Consider the following 19,889-nt stretch of genomic DNA (forward strand, 5'->3'; position numbering starts at 1 on the left):
ATAAAAAAATAAAGCAGGACGGAAAATTAACAACCAGGTCCATCAAAGTGACGGATAATGATTATTTGTTGCGCAACCTCATTACTTATTACTTGCGCAATTGTATACGGACAATGAAAATGCATTAGCATTAAGACCCACATTGTGTGTAGCAGTAATCCATCCCCGACCCCATCCGAACGTGACCTGTTCAAATTCCGATCTCAATGCTTTGATGCATTTACACCTTGTTTGTAATGCAGTCAGATTTTATCTACGCGTGATCATGCAAAAATGGTAAAGTCTGGTGTAACGTACACTAAAACAGATTTACACTCCAATTCAGATGCTTTCAATAAAAGCGGCTTTTTGACACAATGTTTCGATGCTGGGACGTAGAGTGATTTTCACACCTTCATAATAAGCTGTCTGAGGCTTTGTTAACAGATGAACAGATTTAAGATGACACAGTCAGGAGGGGAGGGTCACACAAGCAGCGCTATGACAGCCAGCGTGTTCTCAGCATGGCGCTACGTCAGGAGATGCACAGTTTGGCGGTTGGTCTTTGCCGTGTGTCGGCTCACCACCCGGGCAGGCGGGGGTGGGAACAAAGGCTCAGTGAAGGAGGCTTGTAATGATCTGAGAGTCCTGTACAATGTCTGCAGAAATTCCCCTTGACGCAGAAGGCAGCCACCCAAAGCAGGCCCCTGAGATCAGAGTAAGAGCAAGTAATCTGTCTCACACTCTCAAAGAGAGCAAGACAGAAAAAGACAAGGATGAGAATCCAGACGGATCCGGTTTCAAATGTAACCAGGATTCCTTACTGGCAGAGCAGATGGGATCTTGGACACATTGAAAAATACTGAAACAATACTAAATGTAAACAATACTAAGTTGAGGTGAAAGGATGCATGGGAAATATAATGTGGTGGGATTAAAAAGAAAGCGCACACCATAATTCCTAATAAATAATTCCTATTTGTGCATACATTCAAATATGGCACCTACAGATGCTTTATGTTATTTTATATGACAGTGACTAGACAAGTGAGAATGAATAATGTTTGATATATCGACCTAAAGCAAACATGAAATGGAAATTGTATGATTTTATATATGGACCTCTTATATGGAGCTACATGCGAGCACAAAGCACAGATGATGCCATTTTCGTTATCAGGAGGGTCCACTGTTGCCCAGTGCCCACCCTGTTTGCGTACAGATCAATTTTTGAGACTGCGAAGTACACCCAGGCCTTAAATGGCAAATTTGGTGAACTAACACCTTAAATAGTCGGCTACATGTTCTTAAGGTCTTAAGCAAATATAAGGTAGACAAATAGCAGCCTAATTCATTTAAGCAGTAGTGGATGAACTAAACTCGCTCCAAATAAGTTCATTAAAACAGCAGGGATAGGCCCTACTGACCAGAGGGATCTGATTGAATGGATGTTTAGTCCTTTTTGTAGAGGTAGTAATCCAAAGTCCTTTCTTTAAACCCCCTCTGTTCCCTAAAGGCAGGCACCCTCACCTCTACCCCCTATTCAAGACACTTTACCCAACCCCCCTACACAAGCCCACATCAGAGCGACCTCCAGTTTTGAGCGCCTGGTCCATTTCCTGCAAGGGCATTTGTGATATTCTTGCCTAAAAATGATTAAAAATGACTGTAAATGAAGGCATTTGTTGTAATGAGAGCGTGTATGCTGTGGTTTGCGGCCGCAGGAGTAATTAAACTCCCACATTGCATCTTGAGGGGCTGAGAAGGTGATATCTCCTGAGACCGCCGCCCATTTTCTGCGGGCTGCTGGGAGCTATGCCGTACGGTGCTGCGTGGGGCCTGAGGAACGCTAACAGATGAATCCCTGTCATTAAAAAGGATCACCCGCCTCACGGGAATCAGCCCGGGAAAACACATCTCTTCTGGAGAAAAGGGCTATCGCGATCTCCAACCCAGACACAAACATATGTACACAAGCACACACGGTTTGCCCTGTGGTGTATTTATACGGTCTGGTTTTAAGGTTTTTGTTCTTTGTAAACCTAGACTGTAGTTGGTTGAGGACACAGAGAAATATGTTTAGATGTTAACTTCTTTAGCGTAATGTTTCTCATATCAAAGTCTAGTGTCGTCTTTCTCTATACGAAATTGAACATGTGGTGGGTCATATGCACGTGCCCTTTCCAGCTGCCTGTCTATACATAGATGAAACATTGCCCATCTGATTCGTATTCAGGCGGCAGCTGTGCGTCTCATAATTAAGGACGATCAATGCAATGTAGATTGCGCTAACATTTATACAATAACCTTTTGCTACTAAACCGGTCACATTTTCACTGCTGTGTTAAATGAAATTCGCTTAATTCACACACACACACACACACACACACACACACACACACACACAGTAGGGTTTTAAAGTAAATTCTTCTACTTTACTTTCTTTTTATCAAAATACATTTTTATTTGAAATTACTAAATCAACAATTAAATAACAAGAAAAATTACAGACTCCACAAGTCAAAACCAGATGATTCATGTTAGGCCCCATCATTTGAGAACGTTCCAAAAAGCATCCGGTCATGAAGGAGTTAACATTGTACCAATTTGCTCGCATTTGCTTAGTGACAAACTACGAATCCCAGCCTTTGAATGTGAACTCATACCCCGTACATGAACGAAACAGATTGGTGTCACAGCACAAAATGCGACACATATTTAGAACATACGAGGCGCGGAGATAAAAGAATGTGCCGTTCTCCCTGGCTTTTCACCGAGCAGGATAAAGCTCTCTTTAAAAGGGATTTGGCCTATCAGGAACGTCTATATCTGGAAGCTGATACAGCCACAGAGATTGCAGATCATTTTTCATGTACAAATCTGCTTTGGCTCAGACATTCAGGCCGCAGAACAGCAGAGGGCAGGACAAACACAAGTGCGTCCAGGGGGAGGGGAGGGTAAACGGGGCACTGTCCGCCACCATCACCCCTCCCCTCATCCATGACTCCGCCTTGGGCCTTCCTTCCCAGTTGCTTGGCCAGCTGAGCAATCAGGTCACTCTGCTCTTCCTGCGTCCCCCCTGGTCAATTGTTCCCTCTCCACGCCTCGTGTGCGGCCCGCAGCTGTGGTGAAATGATGTCATGTGTGATCCTGAGGCAGGCAGTGGGTCTCAGCATCAACAGTGAGCGTAGGTGGAGGGGTTACGATTACAGACAATAAGCTTGGTGAACTTATGCCAATATTTCTGATGATCTCTGCACTTCTGACAGGAAAAGGGAAAATATATTTTTTCCATCCTATGTTTCAATGTTAGTTCTTCCGGTTTCAGTATCAGGTTGACACTGCAATAGGCAGCTTCTTAATAATAATATTTTATTATATTATGTTCATACAGTATGATGATTTCCATTTTGTAAAATGCTCCAAGATTAAGCGATTAAATATTAAACTTCAAATACTTCATTCATTCACATGTCAATTAAACAGACTGCTAGAGAAAAGCACTTTGATCATTTTGATCAAAACAAAGTTCGCTATTAAACAAAATGAAATGCTATACGAAATCCGGTATGTAATGCAAGAAATGATACATTTCTATATTTTCATACTGTATTTATGAATAAATCCATAATAAAGAAATAAATATCAAATGATTAATCAATCAAAACAGTTTCTCATTAAAATTCTATTTCGCAAAAATATCCTTTTTTAAATTTCTTTTCTGGGGAAATGTTGCAATTTTATTGCCACAATCAATATACTCCATCTGCAGACTGGTTATTGGGTTGTTGCATATATCTGCTGCAGTGGAGCCAATGTGAAGCCATTATATTCACTAAATCATTTCTCTAGGAGATAATCCAGGCATTAGCAATGCTTCAGAGCATTTAAACAAGCAGCAGCCCGGCCATTTGTAGTGTGTCTAGGCGAACAACTAAGCGCGTACAGAGACAATATTGTTGTAATGCAATATCCACAAACTCGGGAAAGCCACACTCCAATAACGCAAATATAACAGAGCGGAAAACGCATCCTCTGCTTCTCGAGTGATTATGATGCTACCAGCTCTAAACAAATCAATCACCGCTTCAGAACATGAGACGGTTCCTAAAACATGAGGAAAACAGTTTAAACATGTCACACTGCATGCGGATTTAGTGTCCGCAAGAGAGAGAGAAATCCAAATCCACTGTTCTGCACGGAGCGCTGGGCTTTTCATGGATACTGTTTAGAGGACCTTTGAGGAAGCCAAGCAGCATGAATGAAGCGTAGCTGCTTTTTGACGCATGAGCGTATAAACAAGCAGGTGAATTGATTAGGTGTGTAATCGAGTGAGTACAATAGGCCACACTGCTCTTACTCACAACAACACTTAACCAGCATACTGACAAGCATCCTATGCTCGTAATGAGTGGTGTATACACGCATACACCCTTGTTGTGAATCTGTTTGCCTACTTGTTCTCGGGTTTAATATATTATTTTTTTCTATTGATGTGTTATTGTATGTCTGTTTGGTATATGTGCACATTAAAAAACAAACACACACACAAAATGTGTTCTTTTGGCTAAACTGAGCATTGCACAAGCAGCACAACCATTGTGGGTTTGATTCCCAGGGAATGCACATACTACTGATAAAATGTATAGCGAGACGAAGTGATAGATCACTATATTGTAGTTGCTGATATATATTTTCCCATTTAATCCAGTATTACCACAGTACTGTAGGTTCTGGTGTGTGAAGTCTTTCTAGGAATTGAACGACCTTTGTGGCTAAAAGTTAATTCATAGAAAAACACATTAACTACTTTCCTTTTCAATATTTGCTCTGTACTTAAAAACAAACTGTGAACGCACCAGACGTATCACACCATGTCACAGCAAACACGTTCCTAGCAACAGATCTACAATAAAAACATTATACTCCTATTTCCGCACCTGTTCTAAGTGCTACACACCCCTTTCATAAACAAGAGCTTCTCTTTTAGCGCTTTACCTCGGAGCGCTATTGTGCAAAGCAGTTTTAAACAAACCAATCTTTCATCCATCTTTCCATCCGTGTTGAAATCCAATCAACCAGAAATCTCTGAAGGGGCAAATAAAGGTGCAGTGATATGATAACTGTGATAAAGCGGAAAAACGCCAGCCAAATTGGCAGCTTTTCTATAATTTAGATGTGAATTTGTCCAACAGGATCTATCTTCTATTGCAAACAGAAGGAGGGAAATAAGCTTCATTTATGGGTTTCTTTGGCTCGACAGGGCACAAAAAGGGGCGAGCGGTAACCGCTGTGTTTCACCTCATTTCTCCCGGGCCCAAGGAAACAAGGCTAATGGTGTAATGAAGTAAACAGTGATTTACATCTGCAGATTCTGTGCTTACACGAGATGCCCCGGCAGAAGTAAATGAGATCATGTCTCGGCCTGCACCAAGGACATGAATATGTACAGTTCTGACTGGAACGTAGACTGTAAATCATGTGAAAGGACTGAGGTAAACTACAGATCCTGTTAGCCGTCAGACGGTCAAGTTAACAAAGTTTATATTCATGACGCTTTTAAGTCACCATGAGCATCAGACTAATGGTGCTTTCCATTGCATAGCACCCCACGGTTTGGTTTGGGTCAGCTTACTTTTGTGAACTTTTCCACAGGGTGCAGTACGTAGTCCCCGATACTTTTTTTAATACCACCCCGGTCAGGGTTCCAAACGACCCTAGCTGATACCAAAACGTGACGCGAAAACACTGTAGATCACTGATTGGTCGTAGAGAATCGTCACTACCAGCGTCATCGCTATAATGTAAAAGATTAGCTTTACCTTCATGCTAGCTTGGGCTGTCTCGAGCAAACATGTTGTCATCTGTGCTCTGGTATAAGTTCCCAAACTCCCTTTTGGCGATGAAAAACATCCACAGGTTGAGAATCAGAACACCATACCAATTTTTTTTCAGATTTGCAGTTTGTGGCGGCACATTCGCGACGCGCACGTCTGCATATATTCTTAAATGCAACTTAAATGATGCTTAGCGGAGCGCGTCGATTGACGCCACAGGTGTTTGTACAGAAACTGTCATGTAAGACAGGGGTAGTGTTAAACCTCAGGGCTCGCAAAATCGCTAGCCCGACGTCCCGGGGCTATTGTGAATTCCTGTCGGGCTACCAAAATACCTGTCAGGCTGCCCGTCGGGCTATCTTGGGGAGGAAATAATATTTTAATGTTTTTGCTTTGTCTCAGATTTAGTTAGGTAATTATATTGTAGGCTATGTATTTCGGCGTCCTTTTGTCAGTCATTATCCTCACGTAACAAGTGAAAATGTCAGGAAATGAAGTGAAAGCATAAATAAACCCATCCTTTAATGTGCACGTCTGAAATGCGCGCGACCGTCTGCATGCGCTTCTCCCGCTTCGCTCTTCACAAGCACCTGCCTGCTCTTGTGCTCAGCGGGAACTCAAGTCATTTAAAAAAATAATTACCTCATAGACTAACATTGTTTTAGCGTTTCTTTTTTCTTTCTTCAGGTATTAACTTAAATATTTGAGAAGGAAAATATATTTGAGTGATTTCCGATCGATTTGACACGTCTACGCTATTAAGAGAATATGAAGTTAGAAGCTTTTGATAGGTGACTAAACAGCAGTGGTAAGATATGTTTACCTAAAGCGAATAGAATGTTTATTTGTCATTTCGTTTTACCTCAGAGTCTAACATTATTCTAGCGAAAATAAACGGCTATGGTAAGATCTGTTAACCTAAAGGGAATTAAATGTTTATTCCTTTTTAATAAATATCTGTTTTAAGTTTTCTTTATTGTGTTTAAGTCACTGGTTGTTTATATATTTGATAAAATACCATGTTATCTAAATACAATGTGTGATGTGTTGAGGTATTTTATTATATTAAATTAAATTAAAAATAACCTGTGTTATAATACATTCATATAATATTTCAGTAATATAACAATTCAATTATTCTAACGTTAGGGGAACGTTAAAATAACCTAAAAATAACATTAGGGGAATGTTTATTTTCTTTTTAGAAAACATTCCTTGCTATTAACCAAAAACCTTGGAAAATAACATTCTAGAAAGCAAAAACTAATGTTAGGGGAACGTTTTGGGTACCAAATTGTTAGCTGGGGATGGGCAGAAAATAGTTGGCTTACATGGAAGTCCAGGATTTATCAATATTCTACATTAAACAGTGTATTTTTTATTCGGGCTACTTGTATTCATTTCGGGCTACCAAAAATGAAAGAGTGCCTGCCCGAAGGGCTACCAGGGATTTAAAAAATTTGCGAGCCCTGAACCTGATGTGCAAACATCTATTTGTGGTGGTACATTTTAAATTTGTGGTGGACTGAGAAAATATAAAAGTATGGGAATGTACAACATCGCTATCACTTGTATGATGTCACAGCAGTAGGCAGCGCAAATATAACGACACGCCTATAATCCCTCGCACTCCGAAATGTTATGAAACTAGATGGAAAAGCTTACCAAGTTAAGGTGAGCTGACCCAAACCAAACCGTGAGGGTACTATGCAATGGAAAAGCGCCATAGCACTGTTAACTCTTTCACCGCCAGCGTTTTTAAAAAATGTTGCCAGCCAGCGCCAGCGTTTTTCATGATTTTCACCAAAGTTTAATGCCTTCCAGAAAATGTTCTTCTTTAAATATATAAACATACAATATACCAAATGAAAGAACAGACCCTCTGCTTTCAAACAAAACAAAACCGTTTCATCCTACCTTCAGTGGTTCTTTTGTAATCAGCTTTTGAATATGGGTAGGTTTCTGCAAAAACACCATATTTTGAGCAAAAAGCAGAGATAATTCCATTTTTGTGACAGACTTTTCATAGAGATCCCATTCAGAGCGATCTTTAAAACAGACACGGACATGCAGCAGCTTGCCATAGGGCAATACTTCCGGGTTTAAAAAGTTGCGGAAGATAATAGCGGTATTGCGGAAAGACGGAAAATCTCGTCATTGGAGGGGAAGGGTTTTCTCTTAATTGACGAGATATCTCGTCAATGGCGCTGAAAGAGTTAATAAAGTCCACAACAATCTTTAAAGTCATCCTGCCCACAAAGTCCATTTCATTTTTTGCCTTTTATTTTGTTATATTGTAGTATATTTAAGAATGAATAAATGAAAGCCTAATATAAATATTTTTATTTCACATGACACAAAGGAAAGGAATATTTGACTCTGATTCTTTTAATAATTCACTTATTATAGTCAATTATTCTGCTTATACCACGGTTACCACAAACATTGCTCTGGTGGTTATTTTAAGACATTTGACAGGCTAGGTCATAAAAATAATCAACACCAATTCTCAACCAATCAGAATAAAGCATTCAACAGGCCTGTGGTAAGTGATGGTATCCACCAAAAAAAAAAAAAATTACGTGTACTGTATGTGCTGACACTATGTCAAAACATCAACCACCTATTGACCCCAAGGGAAACTGATGTTAAGAGCCCAGATAAAGTTCAATGCAAAGAGATTATGGCAAAATATGTTTGTAGGCCATGTGATTTATCTCAAATTAGATACATCTGTCCCCGCTCTTTTGTGGATATCTGAGCTTGTGGATCCAGTAAACCTTGCCTTCTTTCATCTCCTTTTACTCTCTAATGTTCTTTGTCTCTGCTCTTCTCAAATCCCTCTGGATGGTTGGGTGCTTATCTGTCTATATGAGTAAGGTTAAAAGTACACAGGCTGTGTCATGGCATGGCTGAATGCTAAGCCTGAGAAATCAGGTGTGATACTTATGATCTATTTTACTATTGATCTTGCCACAGGGAGAAGCATCCAAGGTGCCCGTAACAGAGTTACATCTACTGGGAATTCATTTGTCGCCACTGGACTTTATTATACTGTAAACATGGCCAAAAGAAGACCTTTACTAGTAGCTTAAGGACAAACTAGATGCAGAAAAGGGAATTCACTAGGAAGAACATTTACCCACTGACAATACAGATTATTCACAGTTGCATCACCCAAATTACTAAAAATTACTAAATAAATTATGTAAATGAGGTGATGTAACAAACATGTTTAAAAAAAATCAGTGCTTAAGGCTATATTCAAACTCTATTCTCAAAGGCTGGTTGTACTGCTAAGTTGTGGAGGATGCGGCTGACTGTCACAGCCATTTTTACTGAGACTGCGAGGCATAGACTATTCTAGTCGCTTGCATTTCTATGTTGTGTGGTCTCTTAAACAAAGAAAATAAATGAATGCTCTTTCGTTTTGGTCTAATAATCTGATTTATTCTGGTTGTTAGTTTACTGATGCTATGGTACAGACAAGGCCAAGCTTCTGTTCTCCCTGTCTGTGGCCTTTCTATTGCATAAAGCAGAATAAACTAATCGCCAAACTCACAAATCCATGTCAACCATTTGACTTTTGAATAAACTATTAAACAAACATCCCTACAGAGAAACCTGCTCTCCATGAGCTCTCTGGATCTGCTACACAAGCGCACAGATTTGTGGGTTTGTGGTAAGATTAGAAAAGTCAAAGGTCTGTTGGGATTCCATAATAAATCAAAATCAAATCATGATTTACTTATTGTGAGTGGATGATTTCCTGGCTGCAGCAAAAGCACAAAAAGTCTAAAAAAGATTTCTTTGATACTTTTGGTCAGATGGGTAGCGTTCAGTGCACAGTCTCACCATTGCTACTGACAGTCAAGGGTTGGTGCTATTTTAAGGAGACCCCAGAGGCACTGGCAGGTCCACCACATGCCACTGTATAACAGCGGCCTCCGTAGAGCTGAAGAATGGCTCCATTATTCCCATACAAACGCATACACTTTCACAGAGGTCCACCCACTTCTGACCTGATCTCGCTAAAACCCACCACTTCTGGAAATTCCCTCGTTTGATAAAGGTGAGAACGAAAGAGAAAAGTTTTTTACTAAATAAATGAAATTAAAAGTATTATTTTATGTCAATTCCTTACAGATTTTACTATGTATAATGCAAGCGGGCAGCGCATGATGAATTAGCCATGGAATTATTCAATTATTATATACGTACAATGATTTTTCTCTATTGTAAAGATTGGCTGCAATTAAAGACTAAATAATTTATAATCTTTCAGTTCATGAAAATAATTACCAGACATATACCAGATGGGAATGTTTCTTAATCTTTCTGTAAATAAAACATACAAAGAGCCTTTTCACAGTGGATACTAATTATAGAGCAATATGACTACAACGTGTACACAGCAATAGTTGTGAGAAATTACCGGTGAAGAAAGATGAGCTCTATAGACATTTATAATGAAGCAGATTAATATCTAAACAACTGTAAATCGTGTCATGTTTTAATAACAGGAGTTTAAACAGCACTCGTGTTGTTTAACGTGTACTAAATCTATTAAATATTACATACATTAGTTAAAGAGATAGTTCACCCAAAAAAGACACCTAGGGGTGCACCGATATATTGTCAGATGATGCTTGCTATGCTTCTCAATGAATTACGGTGAAATAACGCTACATCCAAAAGCCAGAGGGCGCTCTCGTGCAGAAACTCAATATTATGGGCTGCAGAAGAAGAACCATTACACACACAGCTATGACACGCAGCTCCAGGAAATGGCTTAAGGATATATGTATATTGCTGTTCTTCAAACCTTTTTAGGTATTTTCATGGTAATAAGGAATAAGTATAATGATTATGTTTGACGAGAGTTGCATTTTCAAATGCATGTTTTAAACGACTCAAACTAACAGTGATTTCAGATAGATAAGGACTTACTGATCAAAAGCCGTAGTACATGAAAGAGCTGTGCATATTATCGGTTGTGCGACTCAGAATAGTTATCCATGTATTATTAGTGTATATCGGTATTTATCGTCACATCCCTAATAACAACTCTGTCATCACTTACCCTCCCTCAAGAAGGGAAAATTTGTAACCAAACTGTTTTTAAAGGGACAGTTCACCCAAAAAAATGAAAATTCTGTCAATATTTACTCACTCTTATGTTGTTACAAACCCGTATACATTTCTTTGTTCTGATGAACACAAAGGAAGATATTTAGAGAAATGTTTGTAACCAAACCGTTTGTGGACCCCATCTCTTACATAGTATTATTTTTCCCTACTATAGAAGTGAATGGGGTCCCCAAAGGTTTGGTTACAAAACAAACATTCCTCAAAATATCTTCCTTCGTGTTTATCAAAACAAAGAAATTTATACGGGTTTGTAACAACATAAGAGTGAGTAAATTATGACAGAATTTTCCTTTTTGGGTGAACTATCCCTTTAAGCACCATTGAGTTCCATACTATTTTTCCTACTATGGAAGTTAATGGTGCTTCTGTTTCCTGCCTGATTACAAATATCTTTTTTTGTGTTTAGCAGAACAAAAAAATGTATACAGGTTTGGAACAACTTGAGGGTGAGTAAATGATGATGACTGGGGTGAACTATTTTGGATTGAAACTGGTTATGTTTCATAAGAAAAAAATGTAGGGAGGGCCATGGTTTTATTTACTCAGAATTGTGAAGATCTGAATGAAGCCAGATGATTGGATCAGATAGGGAGGGGTCAAAAAGTGGGAATTTATGATATCAGCAAAAAAATCATGTTTATTTTAATTATGCACCAATGAATTCACCAATCAAAAATAAATCACATGCAAGGTAGTAAACAGGGTCAATTTGGATTTCATCTCGACTAACAAAACTTCTAAACCATGCAGCGAAAATCATCCACAAAAACGAGAACTATCTTTGTTGTTGTTGTTGTTGTTTCACAATTCTGCTACTAGCTCTCTATCCAAGTCAAACATGAACCCATCCACAAATATATAACCTACCCTGTGTGTTTATGTGAGTGTGTGTTTATGCGCATGTGTGTGCCTAAGCATCAGGAAATACCAGGCCAAACATTCCAACCCGTCAGCACCTCTGGCCCTCATGTGACTACAGATACACAGCCCAGATTGTGTGTGCAAGTTTGCTCAAGGAGCACGATAAGAAAATTTAGTCAAGTCAAGGCAGAGGGAGGGGTAAGGGAAGGATAATCTGATATGCATGACTTGAGGTTTCTCCCAGTCCCTCTCTTCCCTTTTCCTTGGCAGAAATGGCAGTTTGCATCCATAATTTACAGGTTTCTACTATCCATCTTCTCTAGGCAATCTGGCACTTATGGCTCCACCCCCTCCAGACCTCATTAGCATAACGTAGATGCCACCGAAAAAATTCTTTCAGTTTCAAGCTGTTCCACGCCTCTTCGGTACACGGGACAAGGAAGAACGTGGTGAACATATATTGCAGGCTCAAGACGAAACAATTTATATGCCACATGTGTTGTTCAAATGAATGGCTTTGCTGAAACAGATTTTTTTCAAAGAATCTCACATCTCGGTAATTGTGGCTGCCTTTAATAATCACGTTAAAAAACCTGACGCCGCCGTAGCGAGGGGAACAACAAAGCAGCGAGTGATTTGCAAGACCCTGCTGCTAATTAAAACTCATGTTATACAGAGCAGTCTGCTGCCGCTCAAAAACACTAAATAAATTCGTCATTCGACTCCGCTCAAGAAATACGAAAGCGTGCGTGCTTTCACGTTTTTAGCCCCAATTATTCCACTGGACTTAAATCTGGAAAGTTGTTTTGAAGATATCACTATCCAAGCAGCACATGTGTGTGTAAATCTGCGATTAGGTGAACAATCATTAGCAGAAATGAGCAGTGACGGATCATCAGTCAAACAGCTTACCAGAGGATGCAGTAGATTTCTTCGTTCAGGGCTTGGCAAATTCACTCACATATCCTCATCAATCATAGAAGTGATCTAGAAGAAGAAAAACATTACATAAATACATTGCCAAACTTAATATTGTTCATGGTTACATATATACATATTATTTCTCAGCATTTATAATCCATGTCCTGTACTCTCCCTTCGTGATAATGTCACACTGCTAAAAAAGGAAGACTAACTCTGTATATGAGATCAAATGCACCATTATGGTCTACTACGGCATGCGCCAGCTATAGGAGGCAATCTAAGCGCTATACTTATTACTTACCGTACTATTTAAAGCTAGAAAAAGGAAAATGTCAACTAATGGTAGCAAGAATGTAATCTTATTACATACAGTATTTCAAATCTCACCAATGTACTAACTAGAACTATTCTGCAGTCCAATACTTGTATAATAACTACTTATTGACCTCTGCCCCAAGCAACCTACAGTACATAGCTGAGGCAGCTTCAGGCATCTCCTATCAATCCACTGCCTCCTACTTTTCACATAATGACGTAAATCAATATTTGATGTCCATTATATATTTAGTATGCAGCAGCCATGTAACAAGTGGATGTATTGTATGTGCATGATTTTATATCCTGTCTAGACCACAACACGTCGTCTATGACAGACTTAACATTAGGTAAAGTGAAATTAGGCCTATAGGTACAATTATGCCGCCTTCAGGTCATCCTGAAAAACATCTACTAACAAGCTTAGAAGTCACAATTAAAGGGACACTCCACTTTTTTGGAAAATTAGATAATTTTTCAGGTCCCCTAGAGTTAAACATTTCATTTTTACCGTTTTGGAATCCATTCAGCCAATCTCTGTGTATGGCGCTACCACTTTTAGCATAGCTTAGCATAATCCATTGAATCTGATTAGACCATTAGCATCACGCTAAAAAATAACCAAAGAGTTTCAATACATGGCTGCAGGGTGTGCAATGATATTACGCAGTGCCAGAAAATAGTCCCCTGCCATTGAAAGTTACTAAGGGGACTATTTTCGGCTGCGTAATGTCATTGCGCCTGCTGCAGCCATGTTACAGCAGCACAGTCCTTGATTATTGCGCCAGAATGAGAGTATAGTCCAAGCCATATCCGCAACTTTTAATTTTCCGTCGGTCTTAGTACACAATGTAACTACAGAAGAGTCAAGTTTAAAAAAAAGAAAAAATAACAAAACTCTCTGGTTATTTTTTAGTGCAATGCTTATGGTCTAATCAGATTCAATGGATTGTGCTAAGCTATGCTAAAAGTGGTAGCGCCAGACCCGGAGATCAGCTAAAAAGTGGAGTGTCCCTTTAAGATATCATGATTTTGGAAAGAACAGACCATATTCTGGCAAAAATCAGGAATATGTAAAACATATATACTCAATAACAATCACCTGCTTCATAATATATTAGGTGTTGGCACCCAAACTGCAAAGCAATGGAGACTCAAAAAAGCCCAGAATGCTTCACTGGTACTTACTGTACAACACTGTGGCGGCATTCATGCGTGCCCTTCTCTCAAATACGATAATTTTGACATGACTCGAAGGCAGCAATAATCTGTTTATATAAAACTTTCTGCTCTGGTTTATCTTTCCCATCAGCTTCTACCGTTACACCATCCGTTTCCTGTCAAGTAACTGTCACTGTGCCTGAATGAATGGCCTTATAATCCAAAGCAAAAAGTGACAATCCGTCTGATTCTCGGCCCTCCGCATGTGACTGGAGTGCAGGGTCTATTAAGTGTGTTTATTGCTTGAATCCCTGCTATCAACCCATCCCGACCCCTACGGCTATAATTTCATATGAATATTTCAAGTCAGCTTTTGGAAATGTGAAACTACTGATATCCTAATGGGATCATGCCTTGACTATTAATGGACTCGTTTATTGCGACTGTATTTTTTAACAAATTTATAGCGGCCAGTGTGAACACATAATACTTTTGATATTTCGCTGGGTCACATTGACTTCAGTTACCAAAATAATATCCATATTAATAATAAAAACTTGATTTCATGCAGTGTGTCATTAAATTACACTTCAGTCACGTTGGCTTCCGTGACCCTCTCGTTTATTGTCTCATGTTTGAGTCAAATTAAATCGGACACAACCTTTTAATTAACTTAACGCTCTTCAGTACTCGCGTTACACATTTAAGATTGGAAGAAAAACGCATTTGCACCCCACCCAGTGAACACCCAACCACCCTTTCATTTTTGGACAACCAAGGAATGACTGAAATAAGGTTTAAACCTCCTACAGGTTTATTTATTAAGGACTATTGCTGCTCTAGATTTCAAGGGCTACTACTGTTTTGTTACAATTAAGCCCACATATAATGATGAAACATCCAGCAAAGCCTCCCTGAAACCTTATTGAATATCATTCACTTGTAAAGAAAATATGACCTTCAGACCGGATGACTGATCTGGAGTTACTCAGCGTGAAAGAAACCCGAAAGATGGGCCGATACTAAGAATAAAGGAAAGAAACAGTAGGGATACAGGAGGCAGAGACAGAAAAGGCTTGATTATCCACACTTTCACGGTCACGGAGCACAAACTGAGAGCCGTCTATAGTCGACCTCCTCTGGTTCTTGGACTGTAGTGGCGCTCAGATGGGCCACTGGATTGGGGTGTATTGTCTGCGCTCCACACTCATTAGCCGAGTCAAGGAGGGACTTACTGGGATGCTTGGCTCGCCCAGTTTGTGTGGCAGCTCAACAAGCTCTCCCAGCTGGAGGACAGCTCTCTCATCACAGCTGCACATTTACAATTACTGCAGGTGCAGCTGGAGAGAGAGCAAGCGTTACCAGATAGACAGAAAAACATACTCAGGGGTGCGCACAGTTGAAATCTATATGTTTAAAAGGATATTTCATCCAAAAATTACAGTCTACCTTTATATCGTTTTAAACCTGTGTGACTTAGTTTCTGCTGATGCTGGTTTTTGCCAATAACGTGAAAGTAAATTGTAACCGAGGTTGTCATACACGATTAACATTCTGTCCTCTGTGACCTATATAGAAGAAAGTCACATGAGTTTTTGGATAACTATCTATTCATTCAAATACACTTCTTTATCTCTTTGCAAAAACGAACATTCCACCGTGAACCAGAATTGATCTGAATGAGATAATGCGCTAACTTCATTTTACAAATATTTGAAGAGAAAAATAGAAGCCAGGCTTGTGTTTTCCTCCCTCAATCTCGTATTGATCCAAAGAGCCTTGCTTGCAAAACATTATCACAAAACCCAGCTCGCCAACAAATTACATGACAAAAGCAGGCATTGATTTGTGAATGGTTTATTAAGGGGACGTTAAAGCAGAAATGAAATCCACCATTTTAGGCTTCGCTTCTGGGTTGCACAGTGAGGTAATGCAAACAGGTAAATTTAAGGGCATTTACCGCAGAGACCATCTTACATCTGGAGTCATCTCAGATATGTGCCATAAAAGATGCCATTACGCAGAATGGACTGACAAAACACAGCGGATCTAAATTATTCAGCCAGGGCTTAACGTGCTGGAGGGACATGTTTTTCCCCAGTTTGTTTTCCGATTTCAAATCAGAACGTACATTTACAATTGATAAAAAGCCCAGGACAGCGGAGGCATTCAGTGGACATTCGTTACAAATTAGTAAGCAGGTGTCTTTACATGTGCCGCAGACCTTTATTTCTCTCTGTACGGTTCAATAGAGACTGCAGACTTCTTATTATGCTGTTTTCCAGGGGCAGCGTGTAATGAGACTTCACACAGACAATAAAAACCTCACAGCCAATCATATGAGAATGATGTAAGATGTCTATCACCAGCTTTCTTCAGCTCAGAGTTTCTAAAGATTGCAACACAGACTCTACAAGAGTCATCAAACAGATGCAGCAGAAAATAACTATAAATAAAATCATATCAAATGTTTACATACACCTTGCAGAATCTGGAAAATGCAGAAAATTTCAGAAAAAGAAGAGAAAATTTAAATCAAAAAATTCTATTATAAAAATATTTAATAGTTTTATTTAATACATATAATATTATTTAATAAATATAAATAAATAAAAATTTATTTAACAACTAAAAAATACATTTATTAACTTTTTAGGACCCTACTCTTAAAAATAAAGGTGCTTAAAAGGTCCTTCACAGCGATGCCATAGAAGAAAATTTTTTGATTATTCAAAGAAACATTCAGTCGAAGGTTCTTTCAATAACCTTTTCTTTCTTACCTTTTAATAATCTTAAAAAAAATTTTTTCAACCTTTTGTAAACAGAATGTTTAAGGTTCTTTATAGAACCATTCAGGCAAAACTGGTGCATCGTATAAGCATCTTTATTGCCATTATAAAACATCCTGATGTTCTCATCTGTTCCTTGACTATGTGAAGCCTCAGCATCTATCCGTTTCAGTCTAAGAAAACTAAATAAAAGACCAACTCATGATGCAGAGCAAATATCTATAAAGTACTTGGACGAAATAAACTTCATTGAGGCAAAAATCCAATGCTGCACTGTTCAGTATGAAACCAAAGAGAAGCACGATAATGAGGTACGCAATGTGTTGCCAGCAAATCGGGTACTGTAATTCTACACGTTTCAGCAATACAGCTAAAGATTTTTAATTACTTAGGTCGACAGCTGGAAAATGCCACAGTAGCCCAAAGGTTCACAAGCCTCCTTTCATTGAAACTCCAGTTATACAGGCAAGCAGCCAAGCCTGCCAACCACCAAGCATTCAGCTGGGCCTCTACCACTGGGCCAAGTCGAGCAGACGACCACAGCCATGCGCATGAGAGCGAGGGGCTCGCTGAAATATCTACAACCCTGACGCAGGGCAAAAAAATGTACAGCAGTTTCTTTGCGGCCGACTTGTACGTACCCGACAATTACCGAGCTATTTTTTTCTGGAAGGGCAATTCCCTGTTTATTGGTATCCGCCTGTCAAAGGCTCTCCCTGTCAATCCACAGCAGGAGGCTTTTTAACAGTCAATGGGAGAAGAATGAGCATAACTGAATGAATGGGATTCCAGTTTAACCAGTGGATCTCCGGTTCTCGCACCACCATTTGAGAGGAGGCAAACCGTTTCCAAAAAGGATTAAAATAAACGGATATGCTAAGAGTTGAAGCTCCCTCAGAAGGAGACCTGCAGTGGTTTAACATTTCCCAATACCAAGAATAAAAAAAAATTATAGCAAAAAGGTGTTATGGGAAGAAAAAGGTACAAAAGCTGTCACTAATGGCCCTTTTCCATTGCATAGTCCCCCACGGTTTGGTTTGGGTCGGGTCAGCTTACTTTTGGGGGCTTTTCCTCTGGGTGCAGTGTGTAGTACCCAATACTTTTTTAAGTACCACCTCGGTTGGGGTTCCAAATGACCCGAGCTGATACCAAAAAGTGAAACAAAAACACTGTAGATCACTGATTGGTCTGAGAGAATCGTCACTACCACCGTCACCTCTATAATGTAAAAAATAAGGGTTTACCTTCATTCTAGCTTGCGCTGTCTTGAGCAAACATGTTGTCATCTGTGCTTTGCTATAAGTTCCCAAACTCCATTTTAGCGAAAAACATCCACAGGTTGAGAATCAGGAACACCACACCAGATTTTTTTCAGACTTGCCGTGGCGGCACATTTGCGATGCGCACATCCGCATATGCTTAAATGCAAATTAAAATAGGCTCAGCGGAGCTCATCAACTGACGCGACGGGTGTTTGTACAGAAACTGTCATGTGAGACAGAGGTAGTGATTAACGCGATGTTTAAACATTATTTGTGGTGGTCAATTTAAAATTTGTGGCAGAGTAAGAAATAACGTTAAATGAATGTATGGGGATGTATTCCAACAACGCTCTCACTTGTATGATGTCACAGCAGTAGGCAGCGCAAATATAACGACACTTCTATAATCCCTCCAACTCTGAAGTGTTACTAAACTCGATGGAAAAGCTAACCAAGCCAAAGTGAGGTGAGCTGACCTGACCCAAACCAAACCGTGGGGTACTATGCAATGGAAAAGCGCCATTAGGGTACCATTTAAATACAGATATGTACTATTGAGGTAAGAGTATGTACCTTTGCGGTACTAATATATGCACCCTTTAGGTACAAAGGTGTACTTTTTAAAAGGGTAACTCCCGAGTGGCAGCTTTCGTACATTTTATCTGAGAGTGTTTAAGCTATTTACACTTTTTATACACTATTAAAGGAGTAGTCCACTTTATAGATGGGGCCCATTGACTTACCATAGTATATTTTTGTCCTACTATGAAAAGTCAATGGACCCCATCTTTAAAGTGGACTACTCCTTTAACATATTTCACTATTGCCCAGGAAAATAACTTTCATTGAATGCACAATTGTTCTCACACAAGTTGTCACAAACAATGTAACTTGACATTAAACAGTCCATTAGAGGCTTTTCAAATTTTAAATGTAAAATACCCTTTCTCTCAGAGGACTCAACCAATATTTGTGAGAAGATCCAGCCTAAATTAATATGAATAATACGTTTCCATGCTTTCATGGTAGAGCATCTGTCAGCATAATGTTTACTATAAAAAAACTACTGCATGCAAGTTTCCTAAAACAAACCCCACAGAATGAATCCCAGCTTCTGTGGGAGTGAGGCATCTACAGCTCACACAGAAAAATAATTTGCTGCTTTTGGAAAACAGTTTCCACCCCTAGTTTCATCACCCCTCTCTCTCTCTCTCTCTCTCTTTCTTTGTTAGAGCTCGGAAATGCCTGAAGTTAGGAATGAAAATACTGGCATGTCCCTGCAGCTCTGTAAGAGAGAATATTTCTGCAGCTGTGAAATGAAGTCAGTTCATCAGAACAGAGCCAGCAGGCCAGGTTTCCTCCACAGATAACCATGTTAACCTAAAGAACATAAACACCCACCTCACGTTTCACTGTGAAAGCATGTGTGCCATGAGGGTTACGGAGCAATCTTAAGGAAACACACTATGAAACGCTTCCCAATTTCAATTTCCCACAATACAACAGGCATGTCACGTATATGTGGTTTGAGAATGATATCACGTGTAACTTAAAATTTTGGTCACATTTACATGAAAACAAGACGACTATAGAACCCAACGTCGACAGAA

At 39.4% G+C, this 19,889-nt stretch overlaps 1 protein-coding gene across 4 annotated transcripts in view; it reads right to left on the bottom strand.

Annotated features, from left to right (window-relative positions):
• zmiz1a (zinc finger, MIZ-type containing 1a) overlaps positions 1–19,889 on the bottom strand; it is a 155,326-nt gene that overhangs the window by 81,065 nt on the left and 54,372 nt on the right. For all 4 annotated transcript variants that reach the window (XM_065296572.2, XM_065296577.1, XM_065296573.2 and 1 more), the window contains exon 3: positions 12,741–12,815. The gene's annotated coding sequence lies outside the window, so the exon portion shown is untranslated. The remainder of the gene's footprint in view (positions 1–12,740; positions 12,816–19,889) is intronic.

Source organism: Paramisgurnus dabryanus, chromosome 20 (assembly GCF_030506205.2).
Source record: "Paramisgurnus dabryanus chromosome 20, PD_genome_1.1, whole genome shotgun sequence".
NCBI lineage: Eukaryota > Metazoa > Chordata > Actinopteri > Cypriniformes > Cobitidae > Paramisgurnus > Paramisgurnus dabryanus.